This window comes from Pyxicephalus adspersus, chromosome 11 (assembly GCF_032062135.1).
Source record: "Pyxicephalus adspersus chromosome 11, UCB_Pads_2.0, whole genome shotgun sequence".
In the NCBI taxonomy this organism is placed as follows: Eukaryota; Metazoa; Chordata; class Amphibia; order Anura; family Pyxicephalidae; genus Pyxicephalus; species Pyxicephalus adspersus.
Window position 1 is genome coordinate 43065046 of NC_092868.1, and position 8500 is coordinate 43073545.

General features: G+C 42.8%; 1 protein-coding gene across 1 annotated transcript in view; it reads right to left on the minus strand.

The window, feature by feature from the left end:
• GNB1 (G protein subunit beta 1) overlaps positions 1-4834 on the minus strand; it is a 41007-nt gene extending 36173 nt beyond the window's left edge. Inside the window, exon 1 of the mRNA XM_072426620.1 lies at positions 4414-4834. The gene's annotated coding sequence lies outside the window, so the exon portion shown is untranslated. The remainder of the gene's footprint in view (positions 1-4413) is intronic.
• Positions 4835-8500: the final 3666 nt, after the last annotated feature.

Here is an 8500-nt window from a genome sequence, read left to right on the forward strand (position 1 = left end):
GGCCAAATCTACACTGATAAAGCACAGACTTACATGTATGTGTATACATAATTTAATAAAATAAATCTGTGTTTTATTACCATCTTTTATATTACCCTGGAGTTCATCTTTAAGGCATACCTGCCATGGCAGAAGATGGCTGCCATTGATGACATTGAAATGTACATTCATTGGTTTTATTACTCCAAGGAAACAAAATGCAGAACATTCGCTCTGACAGAAGTCAGAGGTCCACATCTGCATAACCATTTTGGTCAGCATGTCAATTAAAAATTGCAAGGAGTCAAAACAGACTAAAGGACAGTTCATGCTCAGATGCTGAACACCCCATAAATGCATGCTATTTCAGATCAAACTATGCAGAAAGGAGATGAGGGCCAAAACATTGAAATTTAACCTTCAAACACAAAGCAAGCAGCTACTTCATCACCTGAAAAATTAACAAATGCATAAGCAGTCTGTCAATATATTTGATTCATGAATGGTGGCACTAAACACATTGCATCTCTACAAAATACCTGTGCCAATCTCAATAATAGTTACCTCTGCCACAGTGGACATTTCTGTGTGTAGTAAGCTGTACAAATTCTGAAACCAATACTGTGGCCTGAACGCCATAACAGTTTCATTACTCCTCTAACTAGCAATATTTTGCATAGTTAAAAAGAAATGTAGAGGTCATATGATGATCATCTTAATATGTACCCAGGCTTCATTTACAGCTAAGGTTGTGATAATGTGTGGGTTGAATAATGCTACAGTTTAGGTTATTACTAAATCAATCCTAAAAAAGAACTCCAGACATAAAATGGACATTCTTCAAAACACATGAAGACTGCATATATTTTCTACATAACCTGGAATCTAGTTTTATACCCCCAATAATTCCCTGCACACATGAAATAAGACCGAGAAGGAATGTCAGCAGTGGAAGCCATACATGCTCCAAATATGCTGGATGGGTTTACATGAACTTGCTGGAAAAAAGCACAAGGAACACACGTCAGGCGCATGCTTACTCCAATAATAATGAGTGACACAAGAAACCAGAAATGTCACCCTAATCTAGTAACTACCTGAATAAAATGTTTGGGTATGGCAACATAATAGAAAATCTTGGCAGGTAAAGCTGTCCACACAAGTAGTCAATTCAGTAAACATCATCATCAATCACCACCAACCTGTGATGATCACATGGTACATCACTGTGCAGGGCTGCAGGTCTCCAAATTGCAATCTAACACTGACCCAACTAATCATGACCAACGCTCATTTATTGGCCACACAGGGTATTAGGCTCAATATGTGCAAGGATTTCAAAAGAAAAGGAAAAAAACAAAGAGAAACTAAATGTTTATGTAGAAAAACATACCATAACATTGCAAGCCATGTACGCAATCATGTAACACTACAGATTACAAGTTGCTTTGTCGAAAAAATACAGAAAAAAAAACAAAAAAAAACTTCCTTCTGTATTATTATAAAAAGTAAATTTGGATATTTAGCAGCCAAGAAAAGTCTACGCTCAAAGGCCAGAAATTAAAAGTGAATACATTCTAATTTAAAAGATCTGTCATATGTTATCAGTTTATAAAAAATATGATTGCACATTTGATAAATGCAGCCACTATGTAGGTCTAATTACACAAAGACCAAATGCACCACCTTTACACTGCTCTGTAAGTGGAGCATACAGACAAAAACTGCAGGAGAAATTGAAAAATCCCCAATCCAAATCACTCTGCATTCACACAATCTAAATGCATGCACTCAGCTGCAAATAACCAGTCAGCCATGACACTATTCTAGAACTAGATGTGAAACAGGGCAGAGATCCCTCCCCTCTGTACAATAAATGCAGAAGTGAGGAAAAAAAAAACAGATATGACCAAGCGATATCCACTTGCCATCTATTTTTTTTCCCCCTATTTTATTTATTAATCTTCGTGGATTCTCCTCCCACTAGTATTGTGTGGTATAGAGAGGGCAGGCTAGAAATAGAATTCAGAAAAATGCAGCAGCTCGCACAAGATCAGAAAACGCACGCTGTCATGTGCAGAAACATGTTCAGAAAACAAAAGGAGATGCAAGGCCAAGACGGGAAAAGGGTCTGCCTTGTCATACAAGGAAGAGGAGTTTTACATGTAAAAACGAAATGCTGAGACGCCATCTTGTTGCAGTAACTGGGCCTAGATCTGACACTTCCCATTCATTCACCACTTAGAAACAGCCACCTTCTAGTATTAACATTAACCACTCCCCTCATTAGCTTTTTTTTTCCTTTTTTTATCCAGATGTGCCACAAAATATATACAATGCTTAGGTATTGTGAAGGCCTCTGAAAGTGAAAATCTTGATAAGGATTATTGGGCTGTACTGGTAAATAGATGCCGGAGGGCCACGTAAAGGCTGTCCATTCTACGGGGCTGGATTTAACGGTTAGAAGTCAGCTTCCCCATTTTACCATTTCCTGTCAAAGCTGTACACAGAACAAAAGGGAAGATAAGCAAAAATTAACCTTGGCTGTACATTTACAGGCTTGCAAGCTGAAACCCTGGAGAGCTGGCCGTGCTGGCCCGTCCTGCGTTTATCATACTCGGGCAGACAAAGGGGTTAATATCCTTTTCCATCTGTTAGTCAATACCAACGCCACAAAGCAAGCATAATGTGTCCACATACTAAATGTACTTAGGAAAACATCCTAATCGCAGATGGATCATTATCCTGCTGCAGAATTACAAGGGTGTGAAACTAATCCCAGGTACGGACCACAAATCGGGCTGCAAGAAATCCAGTCCCCCCCCTCCATTCTCCATGATGCACACACTGACATTCCTGCTTTACAGGTCCCTCCCTTTTCCCTCTGCCTTTGAGGGTAAAATCCACCATTATATTGCACCCATGGCTCCTCCAGCACATAAATTATGCAGCACAACACCCAGACACACAGGAAACTGCTCATACATGTTCCGTGCAAATACACGCTGAGATTTTTTTTGCAAGGTTTATGTTCCGAATCTGCTTAATTATCTGCTTTAAAAAATGCAAAGCACCGACCTAGCCGTCAAGCAAAATGACACCATGGTGCAAATGCCTGGTTATTGTAGCATTCTAACAAAATGTCTCCGGTAAGACACTCCTTCCAGCTTGTGTCCTCCACCATACACCCCCAGCATGAAGGATTACTAAATTATGTGCCCACAAGCCTGAGGTAGAGGCTTCCTCCATGATTACAGACAAGCCCCCACCCCCAATATCGCCTCCATCGCCACCCCCCATTCCCCAATCCTTTCCCTATCACCATTTACTGCATTGTTTATGAAAACTGCCAGCAGATGTAAATCTTCCCACAATGCCCAGTACAGCAAGGGTTAGTGTGAAATAAAATAAAAGCAAGCATAATACAAGGAATAAATATCCTCTGCCCTTCTTCCCCACCCCTAAACAGCTGGCTTCCTCTGGTCTAGTAAAGGGGGAAGGGAGGTCGGGGGTGGGAAGAATATATATAAAAAAGGCTTAACCAGCTGATGTAAAACTACAAATCTCAGCATGACAGGGTGACAGGGCATGCTGGGATTTGTGGCCCCCCCACAGCAGCTGGAAAGCCCCGATCTCTGACATGTAATAAAAAAGAGGGTGTCACTTCAAAAGAAATGGGGTGTGCGGGTGTATATACGTCCATATAAATGGGGCCTGCGTGTATATGTATATCCCTATATAAGTGGGGTGTGCAGGTGTATGTATATCTATATAAGTGGGGTGCATATCACTATATAAGTGGGGTGCAGGTGTATGTATATATAAGTGGGGTGTAGGTATATCTATATAAGTGGGGTGTGCAGGTGTATGTATCCCTGTATAAGTGGGGTGCGGGTGTATGTATCCCTGTATAAGTGGGGTGTAGGTATCCCTATATATATATATGAGGGAGGGGGTTAATCATGAATAGGGGGGGGGGGTGAGTATGCCATAAGGAAAATGTCTGATCTTGCACTGATCACCAGGGTGGGTGTAGCACAGGGACAAAAAAATGGGGGATGTAGGGCAGGAGACTAGGCTGTGTCTGGAGGGCAATTTGGTAATGAGGGGGGCAATATAGGAGGAAGGGCAAATTACCCTTGTGTAAAAAAGTGGGGTGTGATGTAGCTCTGGCCTACAGAAATAAAGGGGGTCAGGGGCTGTGCCATGGGGTACCTGGGAGAACCACAAGGGGGGGGGGGCAATATGGGAGAGGAGGGGGGTGTCTAAGGCCTGATCTCCAAACATAAGGGGGTCAGAGTGACAGGATGGGGGTTCTGTACCAAGGAGACAAGAAAGGGCCTGCCTTTGTGGTAATGAGAGGGCAAAGATGGGGGTGCTGTGACCGGGGGTTGCCATGACAGGGGGCGCTATTAGGCCATGGCTTTTTTTTACCTGCTGTCCGCCCAATGTGTGACCATCCACGGCTGTTCAGGCTCTGCCCTCCTCGGCCCTGGTCTTCAGTCCGGCCCCAAGGGCTGCAATCCGCCGGCAGCGAGGCCCGCGGCGTGGACGGAGGAGGTGAAGGGCGGATGGACCGGGGTGGGGGGACGGGGAGGATGAGGGGAGAGCAGGAGGTGCTTCTGGGCGGTGACGGGGAGGGCGGCGGCCGCTTCCTTTTTTTCCTCTCTCTTTCTTCACTCGGTTCCCCTCCTCGGTGTGTCCTTGCCCGCTCCCCGCACTGCCGCTTCTGTGTCCGACACTGGAGCGAAGGAAAGACGCCGCACACCACTCACACACAACGTCCCCTCAGATCCCTTCAGCCATCGAGCAGAGATGGGCGCGGTAACCCTGCGGACAGCGCCGGGAAACCCCACGCACGGGCAGGCGGAGCTTAGTGCAAGTGGTGGGCGGGGACTATGAGACGACGTCAGCGCGCAGCACGCAGAGTGCCTGTGCTGCCATGGGAGATGGCTGAGGAGAGGCAGAGCTGACCTAGTCCTCAGCCCTGACAGAGCAATGGCAGTGACCCGGCAATAGGCTGACTCTGCCACTCTGTCTGTCCCTGGCTTTCTCACACCCCTTTCACCATGTCTGTTCAATAAATATATTGCAAATGGAGAATGTTCAGAGTATTTACAGCACACAAAATAAAAAGAGAACCTGTCATACACCCAGTCTACAGTAAAGCATATTACATGCATTGGTATGCTATAGTGGCCTGCATTCACATCTGAACTGCAATGCATCAAAACACTGGCATGCACTGAAGTAGAGAGAGTGATATATGATAATGTTCATATGGGGGTTAAAGAGAGGGTTTACTGACTCTCCAAGCACTCCCCTTGGGGCCCTCAAAAGTTAGGTCTATTGATAGGGTAAGGTGCCAGTGCCTGCAGCACAGAGCATCTGAGAGAAGAGGCTGCAGGGAGCGCAGAGAAGGAACCTGCAGGAGCGACGGGGATTTACCTGTAATAGAAGTATTTCACTTTTAAACTTGGTACTAATTCACATTGCGTTTTCTGCTTCCTCACACCTGGAAACACTGCGACATTACACGTAGTGTATCCCCATACAGAATGAATAGGGGCGCTAGCTGTCACATGCACACACGCTGCATGGGTACTTGTGAACCAGCCCTTAGACTTTATTCCTTAAACATTAAACCTGAATGGCTTAATTAACCAACATTGTAAAACGAAAAAGTGATTTGGGCCCCTGGTCCCTCTGCACTCCAATTGTATGCAGCATTTAGATGGCTCATTAATTAAAACTCCAACGGATGGTCCCAGAGATAGACTACTGAAGGTATATGCAACATTTACACGGTCATACCCTTTCCTTCCGACAAATCCTTCTCTTATGTGATGGTCGGCTCCAACAGGACGGGGATTTTACATGGCTTGAAGAAGATGTAGTAGGAAGGAGCTAAGCCATGTAAAGACATATCTAGAAACAATATTTCCAGTGGCCAAAGAACACACAGCACCTTTCTAGTCTATAGGGAGAGGGGGAAGACATGCAAACAATATCCCTCTATGCTTTCCAATAGAGCGCACATTCCTGATCAGTCGTTTATCAAATCACCAGGGCAGAATATTGCACGACATGGGGGGACCACTGTACACACTCCGGATTTATTCCCAAAATTAAACAGGACAACAACTTATGCGTACACAATTTATGGAAAGTTAAACTATCATCCTTGCCTTGGGGAAGGAACCCCACTGCAAGGGTACACAACAGAATACATCATTATAGATTTTTACTTTATTTGGCATTTATTTTAATAAGGGTTTATGGCTTGCTAAAGGGCCTCTCAGTATTATTGCATACTTTAAGTGCTATGTTTCATGCCAGCAGGCTGGGCTCATGCTTATTTATTAAAATGGCTGCCTATTGCACCAGTTCTTTTTGCAAGATGCATTGGGTGCCATTGGGAACAAATTGTACCACAGGGATACCAGTATGCAATTTGTGTACGATACAGGGTAGCAGTGTGAACCCAACCGCAATGCCGTGCAGCTTTATAAATAGGCCATGGTCTTGGCAGGTTGTGGCCGACTATGAATGCATACCACTGAGGTTTTCACATTACAAACCACATTTAGCCTAAGGTAAATGTTCTCCTTGAAACACAACTTGGTATTTTGATGTTATACAACAGCTAGAATCCTAAACAAAGTAAGGATAGCATTCATTTACATGTGAATTTGCATCGGATACATTGTAGCACAAGCTGTATCTAGGATTTACATTTTGAAGAGTATGCAAATTCTAACAAATACATTTTCTATGGCTAACAAAAACAGCTGTAACAGGTTCTTGGAAATCATGCACAGGAAGGTTTTAAGTGACGGCAGAGATTTTTATTGACTCTTTTACATTGGTACACATAGGATAGAATAGGCTGTAAAATTAGAGTTAGAGGTATCAACGCTGGTTTAGCTGTATATAAAGTAATGTCAGTTTTGTTTAGGATGAATCTAAGAGACTAATGCTTTCTTTAACCTGCAGTCCCTCAGCTACAGTCATCTGGTATTCTAATAACATTAAGACGAAAAATACAGAGCCAGTGGTGGACACATTGGACCTGATTTATTAAAGATCTCCAAGACTGGTCATAGATAGACTATCATGGGAGAACCTGGGTAATCACCATGGATTAAGGTTAAAGGATCAGTCCACCCAAATTGGACATAAAGAGACAAAATAAATCTGATGGGATTAGTCACCACTTGTCTTTTTACATGTCTTACTTACTAAAAGTAAACCTTTACTTTGCCACCAATGGTAATGCAATGCACAGGAGTGTATGCAACTGTACATTGTGCTGTAACACAGGTGTTTTAGGGCAGTGGTGCCCAACCTTTTGGGGCTCACAGACCACTAAATATACGGACCCTGGACCCCGCATGTGCATGGAACCGGGTGTCACTCAAATGGGAAGAAACTTCCCCCATAGTGACGTCATGATGCCAGAACCCGTCCACTCAGACCTGCGATAGGAGAGTGGGTTGTGTCTAGAGACACAACCTGCTCACCGCCCTTAGGTTGCGATATGTATGGGAGACATGGACCACGTCTCTGGCCGGTGCACCCAAAGACCGGCCAGAGCCATGGACCACAGCTGGTCTCTATGCTCTTGCGGCCTACTAGTGAGTTGAGGACCAGGTTTAAGGGTGCTTTTAACTTTGCATTGTAATGTACTTCTACAGTTCATTATTCTGCATTACATTGATGCTCATTATAACATGGGTCATGATATGTAACAAAGCATGTTATTGTATGAATCTCTACACCACAATCTCATACAGGACCCAAAAGATTTAAAATATTAGGCCCATTTCAAATGATGACATTGGCAAGAGGGATAACAAAAAAACCATAAAAGAAGAGCAAACATGAGAAACCAATAGTTACTACCATAACCGGTGGGGAGGAAGACTGCAGCACTGTGGATAAAGGTAAGTAGTCCTTTGCATTAATTCTCACACAGATAAAAGTAACAATATATTCTGCATATGTGTGGGGGTGCCTTGTCCCAGCCTATAGTTATAGGTCATATGAAATTAGCAGGTATGTATTCAGCAACAAAATCCATATAAAAGAAGATTTTTTATGATAAAGGATGGAATGTGCACTTTTTAGGTACACAAGTAGATCATAAAAAATAATAAAATGAACTCACATACATGAAAATGTTGAGCAACATTGATGGAATTTGTCAGTTTTCCAGTGCCACTTGTACATCTATCATCTTCTTCTCTCTATATATAACATCACCATCAACCGATTTACCTTACCCAACATCAAACCATTGTCACTGCATTCCTCTAAATCTCTAGATTAGTTTATTTATTTTTTATCTATAAAAAGTCTGAAAGTGTGTGTAGTATTTGTGTGTATTTTCAAGAAAAACCTGTATATGAGCGCTTACTTTGGAAGGAATGCTGTCTTCTTAATCTTCTTCGTCTTAATATTATAATTATTATTATTATTATTATTATTATTAATATTTTTATTATTATTATTATTAATA